We start from the raw sequence: 14,706 nt of genomic DNA, 5'->3' as shown, positions 1-14,706 counted from the left end.
GTTTAAATTTTTAAAAATCATGTTCAGTTTAGGTTTCTAAAAGAGCAACATATTATCCTAATTGTAATGTATATATTGCTAAAGGAGCAATATTAAGGATTTCCTCACACAATGTGTCTCAGATTAATTTAGTGCACTCAGCAGTTCTCTACAGACCAGCATGAGAGGCAGGAGGATTTCATCTAGTGGGGTGTTGCTTTGATAAATCTGTTTTTCTTTTCACATGATGAATTACCAAATGTCTGTTTCAAGTAAGAAGTCTTTACCTAAGTGTCTGACCCTTTAACAAGGTAATTTAAGCATGTAGAAGTTCATAGATCTATCATAAACCCAGAATGTTTAAAAATTACTTTTATAAAACTCAGTTTATTTCTAGAATGGAAAGTTTATTTCTAGAATGGGAATAAATGAGAAATAAGAATGAGGAAGAAAAAAGGAAAGAAGGGAAGCAAGAGAATGAACAAGCATGGGCAGCATTCTTCACGAATACATGAACATGGGAGATTTCATGTCTGTGTGCGTTCCCCATACATACACCTATTAAATTTAATTTTCTCCTGTTAAAAAACTCCAAATATCTACGCATCATTATTTCAAAGGAACAACTAAACATCACGTTGATTTTATAACTTCCATTTCCTTAAGAATTTCTTCATACGAAGGCTGATATATTGAAAGTCTGCTACATTGTGCAAAATGCTAGTCTTAAGAGCAAACATGACAGCATTAGCTTTCATTTGTTACTACTTTTGCCAGTTCTTGCTTTCCCAGTGAAGAAGCCCTATGTCTGTGGAAGCCCCACAACCATTGTTCTGTCATGTATGTTTCTGAAGATGAGAGAATTTAAAATTTTACTATTTCTCTTAACATCAAATTTACACGCAGTCTCTCATAATGACATGTTATTTATAATCATCTTCATCACAGCATAATATTCCTATCTGTGAGTTGTAAGTTAACTGTAGTTATCTTAATTGATCCCCTGCTCAGGTGTTTAGGTTGCTTCAAATTTTGTACAATTACAAATAAAGTTAAAATTAATATTTCCTCCTCACCCCATTTAGGATTATTTCCATAAAAGAGATACACAGGAATATAATTGCAAGGTCTATTTCAACCATTTATATCAATAAATAATAATAATAAAACTATTGAATCCTTCATTTCAATTTGTGTTGTGTCTTTTAACATGTACTAAAACATACAAGAAGATATTTCTTGGATATTTTATTTAATTCATGTTCTATTTCTACATCAGTGTTATAATATTTGTATTATCATAACCTAAAAATATGGTTTATTGTCCAGTATCGCTTGTGTAACTCATTTCTCTTCCTTTCAAAATATTCTGTGCATTTTTTTGTATTTAATCTTTCAGATGAACTTTAGAATGATTTTATCAAACAAATCAAACAAAACAAACCAAATTTTTTTGAGAAACCGAATGATTTTGAAAACAAATCAAACCAAAATTTCCTTATGATTTTCACTGGAATTGCATTAATCCTATAAAGCAATTCTGACATAACTAACATCCTTGGAAATACTATTTTTGACATGCAGAAGCTTAGTTTTTCTAATTTATTTCTACTCTTTTCTCAGAGCTTCGTCACTTTTTATTCATGTTAGGCCACATATACCTCTCACTAAAGTTATTCCGAAAGTTTATGCTGTTGTGGCTCTGGTAAATATTGACTATTGCATTAATTTTTAACAGGTTCGTTGAGGTATACTTTACATATAAAATTCACATTTTAAGTACACGATTGAATGATTTTTTTTTAAGTAAATTATAGAGCTGTTCAACAAACACCACAATCCAGTCTTACAACATTTCCATCACTTCAAAAAGAATTTCCTTTTTGTTGGTTGATTTCAAATTTAATTCTGTTACAGTTGGAGAACATACTTTATATGATTTCAGACCTTTTAAATATATTGGGATGTGTTTTATGGCCTAGCATGTAGTCTATTTTTGAGAACACTCTAGGTGCCTGGGAAGAATGTGCATTCAGTTTTTGTTTGGTGGAGTATTCAACAGAGATCAGTAGGTCAAGTTGGCTGATAGTGTTAAGTGTTAAGGGATATAAAGGACATCCTTGCTGACTTTCTGTCTAGTTGTTCCATCATATTGCTTCATGTACTTAGGGGATATATGCCAGGTATGTATATATTTATAATTGTTCTATTTTCCTGTTGAATTGATCCTTTTATCATTATGAAATGTCCCTTTTTGTCTCAAGTATTTTTTTAAGTGTATTTTTTCTGGTGTTAATATATTCATTCCAGTTCTTTTATGGCTACTATTTGTGTGTTATGACTTTTAAATTCTTTTAACTTCCCATCTATTTATGTCTTTTGGATTTGTCTTGTAGGCAGCATATAGTTGGATTTTTTTAATACAGTCTGACAATCTCTGCCCTTTGATCTATACACATGAAGTGAAAATATTGATATAGCTGGACTTCTGCTATTTTGGTATTTGTTTTTCATATGTCTCAAGTCATTTTTGTCCTCTGTTCCTCTTTAACTATGTTTGTTTATGTTAAATAGATACATCCTAATATACTATTTTAATTCATTTTTTAAGACTTAAATTGTTTCCTTGGTGGCTGCTCTTGGCCTTAAAATAACTGGTAATTGGTTACAATCTACTACAATTAATCACAATCTACTTCAGATTAACTTAATGCCAGTGAAATACAGAAATTTTGCTTTAACATAGGTGTATTTCTTCCCTTCATGTTATTATTGCCATATATCACATCATTATATAAGCTCAGTAAGTTTTGTAATTATTGTTTTATGCATTTGTGTTGTAAATCAGTTAAGAGGAAAGACAAACTATTTGTCTTTATAAGTATTTACATTGTATTGTAAGTATTTAGATAGTATTTCTGTAGTCCTTTATATTTACCTATGTAATTGGGTAAATTACAAAAAATTTTCCCCTGAATTAAGACTTTATGTTTTAGAGAAGTTTGAGTTTTACAACCTAAATTTGAGAGAGAGGTACAGAGATTTACCATAGAGCCCCTACCCCCACACAGGCATAGTCTCTCTCATTATCAGCATCCCCCCACCAGAGTGGTACATTTGTTACCATGGATGAACCCACACTGGCACATTGTAATCACCCAAAGTCCATAGTTTACCTTATGGTTCACTCTTGATATTGCACATTTCTATGGGTTTGAACCCAGTATATTATATGTCCATCATTATAACATTATACAGAATATTTTCACTGCCCTAAAAATCCCTGTGTTCTGCTTATTTATCCCCTCCTGACCCCTGCACCCACTGATCTTTTTGGTCTTCCTATTTTGCCTCTTCCAGAATGTTATATAGTGGAATCGTACAGTAGATACCCTTTTCAGATTGAGTTCTTCCGTTTAGTAATTTGCATTTAAGTTTCTCCCACGTCTTTCCGTGTAATTACCTTTTCCAGTGTTATTTCTTCATGTGGATTCGAGTTACCATCTGTTGTCATTTCCATTCAGCCTGAAGGGTTTTCTTTAGTATTTCTTGTAAGGCAGATGTGGTAAAAACAAATTGTCTTTGTTTATCTGAGATTGTCTTCATTCTCCCTTCAGTTTTTGAAGAAGTTTTTCCAAATATAGGATTTTTGGTTGGCAGGTTTTTTTCTTTGAATATGTCATTCTACTGCCGTTGGGCCTCAATTTCTGATGAGAAATCCCCTCTTAATCTTATTGTGTTTCCACTGTTACATGATGAGTCACTTTTCTTTTGCTGCACCACAAGATGCTCTCTTTGTCTTTCAACAGTTTGAATATAATGTATCTTGGTATAAATTTATTTGGGTTAATAGTCTTTGGAGTTTATTGAGCTTCTTGGATTGTATATTAATGCTCGTCATCAAATTTGGAAAGTACTTGGTCATCTTTTCTTCATACACTTTCTAAACCACACAGTCTTCTCTCTTTCTCTTCTTTTATGGCTCCTAATACGTGTGTTTGTATGCTCCTCTGTCCTACGGATCTTTGAGACTCTGTTCATTTTTCTGTCTGTTCTTCAGGTTGCAAACCACCTGGAGAGAAAAGCCATATAGTAATTTGAAAAAATTTAATATAAAGAATTATCACCTAGAGCTGGGTATTCAAGTAATGGGAAATTGACTCATAAAAAGTAAATAGAACTCTTAAAAAATGCAGGACTAGAGAATTAAGAAGAAGCCATTATCCATTTGGCTGATATTAGAACACCCAAGAAAGACCCCATGCCCACAACCAAATACAGGTGAGATCCAGATCTGGTTCAAGTAGGTTTGACCATGGGTCACTGAATGGCAGATAAGTCACTTTAGAGCTGCATGGGCTGAATCTGCTGGAAATCCCCCTCTACAGTGCTAGCAAAATCTCTTCATAAGGAGGTATCTACCTGGAGGCACTCTCCTATAATATTGCCCCGTGGGCATTTCTGGAGTTTTATGCTGGCCAATGGATGCTGATTGCCATGCAGTATAGGAGATGGGTGCTAGAAAAAGCTGCCTGCAATGCAGAAGCTGGGAGCGGGAGAAGCCACACAGTAGGCTACTACCAACTAGGCTCAATGGAACCAGAAAGGAAAAACCCTTCTTCCTGCACTGTCTTTCCAGCACCATCTCCTGACAAGGCTTACTGACAGCTGGAAAAGAAGAAAAAAAAAAAATCATTTTCATAGAATAGAAAAGGAAGAGGAATTTGGAACTGAGAGGCAATATATTAATAATGGGCACATTTCATTCCTTTGGCCATTCACTTATATATGCAACTTTCTACAAATATTTGAATTCCTATATAGCAACAAAATATATTTGCAACTAACAAAATGCAGCTATCCATGTTGCAAGAAGCCCTCCTCCTCTCCCCCAAATGAGGAAGTACATAGTCCCAAGTCCCTACAGTTACTGTGTTCAACACAGGCTACAGTAATAACTCCTCAAAGTAGGCCGCAGTTTCACTGAATAGTCTGTTACAGAAAGACTATGATGTTAGCTTCCAAGAGCTTGTATATAAAATAAAAAGAAAGGGAAGAAAACAGTGTACACAAGTAAACATTGCCTGAAGCAAGAAGAGAAAAAATATTTTAATTTCTGTAATTGTCTCAAGGTTGTAGATGGTATCTATGGATTCCATCTTTAACTACCCATTCCATTTTCCCCTTACTCTATGCTAAAACCTTGAGTTCTTTACCTGAATGACCCAGACCTTCATTCCTGAAGGGTGCGCATCCTCAATTGTTCTGCCTTGTCTTGGTTGCTATAGTTTCACATTGACTTTTACTATTGGGCATGAAAGTAATAAGTTGTGCCCCTGAGAATCCTCTAGGTTACAAATATAGTCTTTTTTGGTCTCCAACCCAATTCCTAGTTGGTAATATGGATTAATCACTGCACCTTTTTTTTTTTTTTCTCTACCTTCTATATATGGAACTATCTATTCCTCTTAAGGATAAGAAATGTCATCAGCACCATTTAGAACTGAAAGTTTTGGAGAAAGTAATTAATTTGATAATATAAAACAAAATTTTTGTTATTGTAGAATATTATTAAACTTTTATGTAGTTTTGTTTCTAGAAATCATTCATTTCATAGTTTTCAAATTTGACAGTTGTAAATAATATGTATATATTTAACATGTTCTCTACATGCTATTACTTCTCTATCTTTTCTAATTTTTACTGGAATTTTCGAATTTACTATTTTGTGATTTGTTCACTTTTTTCCTATTTCCTAATGCATTTGCTATTACTGCTTTTATTTTTACTAGTCTTACTCTTGCTTTTTCACTTTCTAAATTATTTAATAAAATGATTGGTTTTGCTCATAAAACAAAAATCTAGTTATGAATTTAAGTTATCGGTATTACATAATTCCATTAAAATTAAAACTGAGTAAGGGCTGTATTTTTATTTCTTTGTTCACTAATATCCTCAAATTTCTAGCACTGTGCCTCTGCACAGAGGTGTTTCACAGGATAATATTCACTGGAATCTGTTTTGGATTGTTTCCTTTTTCAAATTATGGTTATTTTTTAATTGCAACAATCTTAGATTTTTGTTTAAATTTCCATTACTTTATCAAGTTTAGTGATTCTCACACTTTAACATCCATCAGGGCTCACTTGGGGAACTCATTAAAACACTGATTTTTACATTTTAAAACATAGGTTCTACTCTCAGAATTTCTAAATCAATAGGTTTGGGGCAGGGTTCTAGAATTTGTATTTTTTTTTTTTACTTTTTTTTTAAAGATTTTATTTATTTATTTGACAGACAGAGATCACAGGTAGGCAGAGAGGCAGGCAGAGAGAGGAAGTGAAGCAGGCTCCCTGCTGAGCAGAGAGCCCAATGTGGGGCTCGATCCCAGGACCCTGGGATCATGACCTGAGCCAAAGGCAGAGGCCCCAACCCACTGAGCCACCCAGGCGCCCCTAGAATTTGTATTTTTAAGAAGTTCCCAGGTAATGCTGAAGTCTCACTGGGGCAAGATTCACTGGCCTGGTTTATTTCATTTTATGAGAATGCTGATTACCAACTTCTGCCTTAGACAATTTATTGAGGTATCTTGATGACTAAATAATAGATCAATTAGATATGCTGCCCCAGCTTTAGATATTCTACCATCTTAATTATGCTTTTAAAAATTCTGTCATCATTTATTTTTTGTGTAATTGAGAATAGACTAAGAGTTAAGAAGATGTATATTAATATAGCAAACTTGAATTCTCTAAGTTAGTTTATTGTATAGCAGAGAGAGAGATCACAAGTAAGCAGAGCAGCAGGCAGAGAGAGAGAGGGAAGCAGGCTCCCTGCTGAGCAGGGAGCCTGATGGGGGGCTCAATCCCAGGACCCTGAGATCATCACCTGAGCCGAAGGCAGAGGCTTTAACCCACTGAGCCACCCAGGTGCCCCAAGAGTATAATCTTTTTAAGTATGCCTGGAAATATTTTTTAAAAAATAAAAGACCTATCACAAACTTACAGTTGGTTCATTCAAAATGTACTACAAATATCCAGTTTCACATCTGCTGGTTACCCATCTCTGCTATTTTCTGAAAGACTTGATTTTGCAAAACCTTACCTACATGCAAATCATTTACCTGAGCCATTACTTTTTGATTCAGGCATCATGTCACATTTTCCTTAGTCCACCCAACAGATATAACTTTAGTCCTTTTCATGAAATTGGTATGTTGTGTCATTAAGCTTTCTATGCAGTGTTCCACTTTTAAGAAGTGAAAGACCTTGTACCTTTGGATTTTCTTCAACCAATAGTTCAAATTAAGAATGGCTTCCAAATTCCTTCATCAGTTTTGTTGGAGCGTGCTCTGTCCACTTTTTCTCAATCCTATTTTCTACTTCCAAAAGTCTCAATTCCCCTTGCTTTAACTTCTTCTTTTTTCTTTTTTTTTCCTCTATGGTATTATCTCTGTATTATAGTATTCTAAAATTATCCTAGCATTGCTTTCTGTCACAAATTCTACTTAATCTGACATTAATACTGACGCATCTTTTAGTATGATTTAAGTATGCTCACTGCTTCATTTGTAATTTTTCCGAATTTTTTTAAGATGCATCTCTTCTAAGTAGTAAACCATTGGATTTTATTTCATTATACACCCATTCCGAGAGACTTTTTAGTGAGCAGATTTAAGCGATTTACTATTTTTTACAATTCTTACATGTCATTTCATTATAGAAAAATCAGAAAGCACTAGTATTACAAAAAGAAAAATAAAATTGGTCAATATATTAGGTTTTTAAAAATGGATTGACATACTAAGGACAAACTTTTTTTTCTAATTATTTGTTTCATAGATTCTAACACAAAGACTTTAACACTGTTATGTAGAAAGAATTATCAGTTGTCTTTTCCTTTGATTTCTGATCACTTTTATGATTGAAAAATGTCCTTTCCTGGGGCACCTGGGAGGCTCAGTTGGTTAAGCTTCCAACTCTTGATTTTGGCTCAGGTCATGATCTCAGAGTCCTGAGACTGAACCCCATGTTCACTCTGTGCTCAACAGGGAGTCTGCTTGAGATTCCTTCTCTCTGCCCCTCTCCTAGCTCATGCACCTATGTACATTTCTCTCTGTAAAATAATTAAAAAAAAAAAAAGGTCCTTTCCTATCTAGAGATTAGATACTCATCTGCATTTTCTTCTGATTTTTGGTTTTGCTTTCTTTATATATATTACTTTGTTCTACCTAGAATTTATTTGGTGAATGTGTATCTTACTCATTTCAAATGAAAAATATAATTCTTTTATATATAATATTCTTTGCGCTTACTGTAGTTAGAGCGTTGTAGTAAACATTAAATATTTATAATTATTTTTGTCAAGTATTTAGAATTGTTTTAACTTTATCCCTTCACCTAGCATTACTTACCAACTTGAGAAATTATACTTCTAAAACCTATTATTATAAGTGAAAACAGGAATGAAATATTTAAGACCTTATACGTAAAGCAGAGTTAGGGGATTATAGTAATAAGTGAACCTAAAATGATGATAGACAATGCATTAAAGAAATCAAGTCCTGGCATTTTCAGTATTTTAAACAGTAATAATCTGCACTGTTCAATTTTCAAAATGCTTTATGAATGTGTTTTTGCCTTGTTGTAAATATAAATTATAAGAAGCATTTTCCCTTGGATCTCCACAAAATAATCAGTGTCTTTTATGATTGTTATCTTTTTTAGCTTAGGTTAACTGAAGGAGAAAAATGCCAGTATCCTGTGAGATAGTCTTCAAATCTTTCTAATGCATTGTTTTATGTTTAAGATAACTTAATACCAGTATAGAAATGACCATGGCAGAACATTGCTCTACCTCTAAAGCTTTCACATGTCTCAATTCCTTTGCTTTGTTTCACTTTGTCTCAGTTCCCTCTACTTCTCCCAAGATTACATTACAAAGATATCTACATACACTTGCTCTACTATGTATTTTATCTCCTTTCTCTCTTCCCAGGATCCCATGCTTTCATTGTAATTTTAAAATTTATCCTCAAGAAAAATTACTCATGTTCACAAATACAGTAGGCTAAATTCTCACATTTGTGGAAAAAGTAAAAGTACACAAATCCACATTTGTAGAATTTTGAACAATAGGAATTATAGTTAGGGAGACATTATTGTACTCAACAGGAAGTGTTTAATATTAGAAATCTGCTTAATGGTACTTTATTTCATCTGGTATGGAAACACATTTAAGACAGTGGAGTTGATACAATGACTCTACCTATATAACTAAAACATCAGGACTACTGAAGAAGAGCTAGATGCAGTTAGTTCAGTAGTGTATGTGACTAATTCTGATCAATACATGGCTGGAATATTAATAGTAAAAGCTTACCATAACAGTTGAAAAAGATCTACTTAAAATGGCTATTTTTGTAGTAGTATTTAAGTCATATGAAAATACCTTTGTATTTTTGCTTTTTCCAAAGTACTAATAATTGGCATTGCTCAAACTAGTAAACTTAGATCTTAAAATATCTTATCTGTATCAAATGTCAAGGGCTCTAAATGTGCTATTACAATAAATATATACTCTGCATCAGTCCTTATACTTTAAAAGTTAATTTCCTTATATCAAATTATATCAGTCATCACTGAAACATGTACAATATGTTAGTCTTGTATCTAATTGATTACAAATAAGAAATTCTGTTATTTTAACAACAAATAAATATAGCTCACCATCAGAATAGTCATTAAAATGAGTACCGCAGAACAATTAGTTCAAATTTACTTCCAAAGAATAACTTAAAAGAAATGATAGGAAGTTTGAGACTTAAAATACAACAAGCTGAAAGTTTTGAAAGTTTAATAACTATAACTCAAACACCATAAAAAGGCAGTATTAAGGCTACAGAGATTCAATTGCCAGTGACTGAGTCTTATATATTGGCAGTGTACCAAAAAAAAAAAAAAAAGTCCCAATACAGAGTAAAAATGTGAGTGTCAGTAGTGTGTGTTAGGCTAAAATGTTAAGTATTAATGAGGCTATTGATTGTAGCAAAAATAATGTTGATAAAAAGGCATCTAAAGGGGCGCCTGGGTGGCTCAGTGGGTCAAAGCCTCTGCCTTCAGCCCAGGTCACGATCCCAAGGTGAGATCGAGCCCCGCATCCAGCTCTAGGCTCAGCGGGGGGCCTGCTTCCTCCTCTCTCTCTCTCTCTCTCTCTCTGCCTCTCTGCCTGCTTGTGATCTCTGTCTGCCATATAAATAAATTAAGTATTAAAAAAACAAAAGGTATCTAAAAACGTTAAGACACTGCAAGAGTTGAATCAACTTATTTCAAAATTTCTCTTTGGAGAAATGCTTCTTTACACAGATGTTCATTACACATCCATTTAGGTATTATGTTTTTAGAAAGTGGAGGAAAGATTTAAAAAAAAAAATGGAACCTGAAAGTAATCAATGGAAAATATTTTTGAAAACAAATCTGATACTGGAATCCTAATGTAATTACTATGTCAAATTCCACCAATCCTCAAGTGAAAGTAAACTCCATCATCTCACATGGTGCTTAACAACAAAATTAGCCAAGATAAATGGTGACGTTAATAGCCATAATAAATAAAAGTTACAAATTACTAATTACATTTAGTCAACACAGTCAGGTTATTTAATAATGCTCCCCAAACACAACAGGTAGCATTTCTAATGAATAATTGGGTTTTATATCACACCTCTTTCTCATGAGTGAATTTGTAACAAGGTTCATTTAAAATAAGGCACAGAACATGTGCCTTTCCTTCGTTGGTTTAAATGGTTAATCAATAATGACTCAGATACAAAGTACTAGGACTCCTAGGGGAATACCATGGTTTTAGGACGGGTGCTCTCAACCATTGTTCTTTTTTCTTCCTTTTCTGATGGAGGCTCACTCATGTTATAGGGGAAAAGAAAGGACTAGAGTCCAGTGAACAAAATAGTAATGACTTTTAAAAATTGAGAGGTAGAAAATAGTCAAATGATAACACCTTGCAATTACAAAAGTACACATCAATTCATAAATATAAAACCTTAAACAATTATAAAAAGGCAGTTAGTGGAAGACTAGCAGTAATTAAGAATAGTTAACATATCTCAGTATTTAACACTGATGATACACTGGCAGGAAAGCAACCTTTTTGAGTATTATGGAAATTCCAACTGCCTGCATGCATGCATATAGGGTAAGAGTTTGTAAAGGTGCCAAGAGTTGGTGGCATCACACAACTGAGTGGAGTGCTGAATTAGAATTCTCAGTTATTTGTGGTACTGCAATAATCTTAGTCTATGAATACCAAATTTAGTAAGCCTTAATAACTCATTCAGCAGGTTACTACTAAGAAGCACATAGTTGTCAGTAAAAATGAATCTATGAAATTGGGCTCATTCATATGTAACTATAAAACTATGAGCCTTGCATTTTTCTATGAAGAGAGTTCTCAAAGCCATGAATTTGCTTTAGATCAAGACTGATTTAGGGAGCCCAGTGTCTGACATAGAGCTCAAAATACACAATGTAGTGGATGCAACTAAAATACACAGAAAAACAAGCATGCGTGATTAATATCTGATTTAATAAAAATATATAAAGTACAATCTCATTGATCTGATGTAATTTTGTGATATATTACATTTTAGACAGCATGGATTGATTCCTCAAATCTTACAATGAATTCATTCCTTTAATCACTTCAGTGATATTATTAAAATTGGTTTTGATTCATAAAAACCGTACTAAATTACTGCAAAAACAACATTTCAATGGTCTTTGTTGATCTTTAAGATTTTTATTTGACAGAGCAATAGAGACAGCAAGTGAGCACAAGCATGGGGAGCAGCAGAGGGAGAGGGAGAAGCAGGCTCGCCATTGAGCAGGGAGCCCCAAGTGGGGCTATCTCAGGACTCTGGAATCATGACCTGAGCCCAAGGCAGAGGCTTAACCCACTGAGCCACCCAGGCACACCTATATGTTATTTTTATAGTAAAGGCGGTCACACTACAGCAAACATTCTAAACTTTTAACTGATTTTAGAAATAATTTCATCTATGAACATAAAAAACCTATGTAACAGTTTGTAGTTCACTTAGGAGCAAGAATAAAACAGTGTGTGGTGCACTATACTGTGTCAGAGTCAAATGCAGTGGCAGAGTTAGGATTTGACAGAATTAAGAGGAAAAGGCCTGCAGGAAAGATTAGGTAAGCCATTTTTACAAAAGAGAGGGCCATTTTTAGCCAATGAAAGCATTGTGTCCATTTGTGAATGGCATGGTGTGGGTGAAGTTAAGTAGGGTTGGTAGAGGATTCAGAGAAATAATGGGAACTTGGGGAGATGCAAAAGGACTTTGAAAAAGCCTGGCATCTTCCAGAGGATAAAATTAGAAAAATCTTGTCCTTAATTCTAGTAATTTCTGATTTACTGACTCCAGGCAGCAAATCTGAAGGACACAAATTACTGCAGAATAACTGAAATATTTAGTATACCTGGTATTACAGCACCCTCTATCACATGATCATACATAGAACATTTATACGTGGTCGTCACTTTAATGTGGGAATATTCCTTTATGTCCAACTTTCCTGGTTCTAAGGCTTACTTACTACTTTCCAGCAAAGGGGTCAAAGGCCTACACATTTCTCCAGTTCTAGTATCATCACGGTCTCTCCTGTAATAGCAGAGAACATGAATGACAAAGCAATCCTGAACTCTAAATTCTTCCAGGTATGGTTCTAGTACCAATACCTTAAATATCAGGGGAGAATTTATCAAAGCTATAATTATCCAGCTGTACTCCCAGTCCTTCCCAGTTAGATACTTGGGAGGTTAAGGCCAATCTGCTTAATAAACCTTTCAGGGACTTCTGATGGATGCTCAAGTTTAAGAACCACAGCCCTATTATGGAAGAATTGAGTCAAGTTAATACACGCTACTGTACAAATTCTAAAGGAAACTTATCTCACTTTCATTATATCCTTTGATATTCAGCTAAAACCCCATTCCAGTAAAACACCAAGAACAATCTTGTGCTAGCTACCTAAAATTGTCAGGCCTACAAGCTTCCAGGGAAATCTAGGTTGCCACGTAAGAATGCATTATCGGGCAAGACATTTACCTCGATTTTGCGGACTTTGGGGAATTTATGTTTCCTCTCGAGTTATTTAAAAGAAATACGCCATGCAAACAAATCTATATTCAGCCTGAGCATCTCTGGGGCTATGACTGGGAAATATCCTTAGCCTGTTTTTGGTTTTTTTTTTTAATGTTTCAAGTTTTTATTTAAATTCTAGTTAGTTAACATATAGTGTAACATAGTGTCAAAAGTAGAATTAAGCGATTCTAGCCTGTTTTGCAAACAACTTATCTACCAAATTTTACGCTTCTCGATGGGCTCCAAACGCTTTTACAACAGTGGTTTAATACGTGGAAAGAAACAAAAGCTTTTATTATCAGAGGACATCCTAAGCCACAAAGCCCGAGCCATCGTCCCAGCAAATGAGAAACAGAGGACCCCATTCCTGACCGACGTAAGAAATTCATGCGGGGATGACTGGGAACAGTTCAGGAATAAGGCACATGGAAGCATAAAAACACAGAAACCTTTTTTCTGAGCTTAAAACTAGAGAAAGAAATCCGTTTCCTCTCCATTTTGAGAGTACATCGCCACTCCTACAAGCAACCTCCTCTTCAAAGTCCTGCGAAGTACCTCCTGCGCGGGAACCGGCAGGGCGGAGACTGGGGTGCCTCCCTTCCGTGGGGCGAGGGGGAAAAATACGCCGGGGCCGCGATTTCTCTGGAAGGTTCCGAAAGAAAGGTGCGCGCGCCCCTTCGCAGGCGGCGGGAGACGCGGCACCAGATGGCGCTGCCGCACCGAGAGCTGGAGCCTGGGTGACTAGGGGGACGGGAAGAGGCGTCACCAGATCCTTCCCTTCGCGTCCCTCGCCGGAAATGCGCCCTGGCGCCAGCCTCTGGTCCCGGATATTAAGACTTCTGGAGAGTTCCCGCGTGGGGGCGGGACTAGGACCGGAACCGAACTGCGACCGTCGGTCCTCGGGGCGGAAGCCCCGGGCGGTGCCAGAGGGATCTGCATTGTGGTGCGCGCGCCTCTCCAAGGCGGGAGCGCGGGGCTGGTGGAGGTGGGGCGGGGGAACGCGAGGGGCGGGGCCTCGCCGTGCGCGTGCGCACTTTCGGGACGTAGTCGCCGCTGGCGTGTGCGTCTTTTTCTCCATTTTTGCACGTTTGCTGGCCTGGCGAGGCGGAAGTGGTGACGTAGTAGGTTGCCCCCCCCCCCCGACTCCCGCCCACAGGGTTTGGGTTTCTATCTGTGAGTCAGGTTTCTGAAATCTTTGTGGAAGGTTAATGGTATATGAGGTAAAAACTCGAGCTGTATTTTCCTCTTCACTCTATGTTGATCCACATGTTTGCCGGGCGCGGTCCCAGTTCTGGTATGGACCCAGCCTTTCCCTCTAAGTCTCTGGACCCGCTTGATCCACCCACTGTTTCTTCAAGTATCAATCATGATGAGGCAGTAGGGATGTCACAAGGAAAGGGACTCAGGCAAATAGACTACTCCCGTGGAACCCCAAAAAAATTAATTAAGGAAGGGTCCGTTTGCTTTTTAACAGTGCTTCTCGGGAATTTAAGTTCAGTCGACTTCATTTTTCTGTTTTTGTCAGTGTAAATATTTTATATTGTACTTTTTGT

General features: G+C 35.9%; 1 pseudogene; it reads right to left on the bottom strand.

Moving 5' to 3' along the window:
* Nucleotides 1-3,990: 3,990 nt before the first annotated feature.
* LOC116880719 lies at nucleotides 3,991-14,231 on the bottom strand (annotated as a pseudogene).
* Nucleotides 14,232-14,706: the final 475 nt, after the last annotated feature.

The sequence above is a fragment of the Lontra canadensis genome, unplaced genomic scaffold (assembly GCF_010015895.1).
Source record: "Lontra canadensis isolate GAN:19392208 unplaced genomic scaffold, GSC_riverotter_1.0 scaffold67, whole genome shotgun sequence".
Classification (NCBI taxonomy): domain Eukaryota; kingdom Metazoa; phylum Chordata; class Mammalia; order Carnivora; family Mustelidae; genus Lontra; species Lontra canadensis.
The sequence above is the reverse complement of the archived record's forward strand: the minus strand, read 5'-3'. Positions and strand labels throughout refer to the sequence as shown.